Source organism: Mesitornis unicolor, unplaced genomic scaffold, assembly GCF_000695765.1.
Source record: "Mesitornis unicolor isolate BGI_N332 unplaced genomic scaffold, ASM69576v1 scaffold672, whole genome shotgun sequence".
NCBI lineage: Eukaryota > Metazoa > Chordata > Aves > Mesitornithiformes > Mesitornithidae > Mesitornis > Mesitornis unicolor.
In genome coordinates, this window is record NW_010168237.1 from 121,286 (window position 1) to 121,769 (window position 484).

Consider the following 484-nt stretch of genomic DNA (forward strand, 5'->3'; position numbering starts at 1 on the left):
AGGGAAAAACCGTGGCCATGGCAGCCTCCGGTCCGGGCCCCGCCGCTACCGGGACCGCCCCGCGCAAGACACCCAGCGCCTGCCGCCGCCCGCGTATAAATAGCCGCCAGCTGCTGCTGCGGCCTGCGGCGGGGGTGAGCAGCTTAAAGGGCTAGGGCTGCTTCCCCGCTGTCGCCCCGGCTCCGGCGGCTCTGTGCAGAAAAGATAGTTTTGATTTGGGTTTTTTTGGATTTGTGTTGGGTTTTTTTCTTTCTTTATTTTTTCACATATGCCTTGCTGCAGCTCATCAGCCCAATGGTGCTGCCCGGAGAGGGCGGGGAAGGAGCTGTCAGAAAAGCCTACCGCAGTCTGGCGTTTCTACAAACCGCTGCAAGGGGTCGGGATAAATAATATTCCCAGATTTAGGAAGATCCATGACAGCTACAATGATGTTCACACTCCAGTATGCCGCCGTGTCAGTGTTCTGCCGATTCTGTCTGCGTTT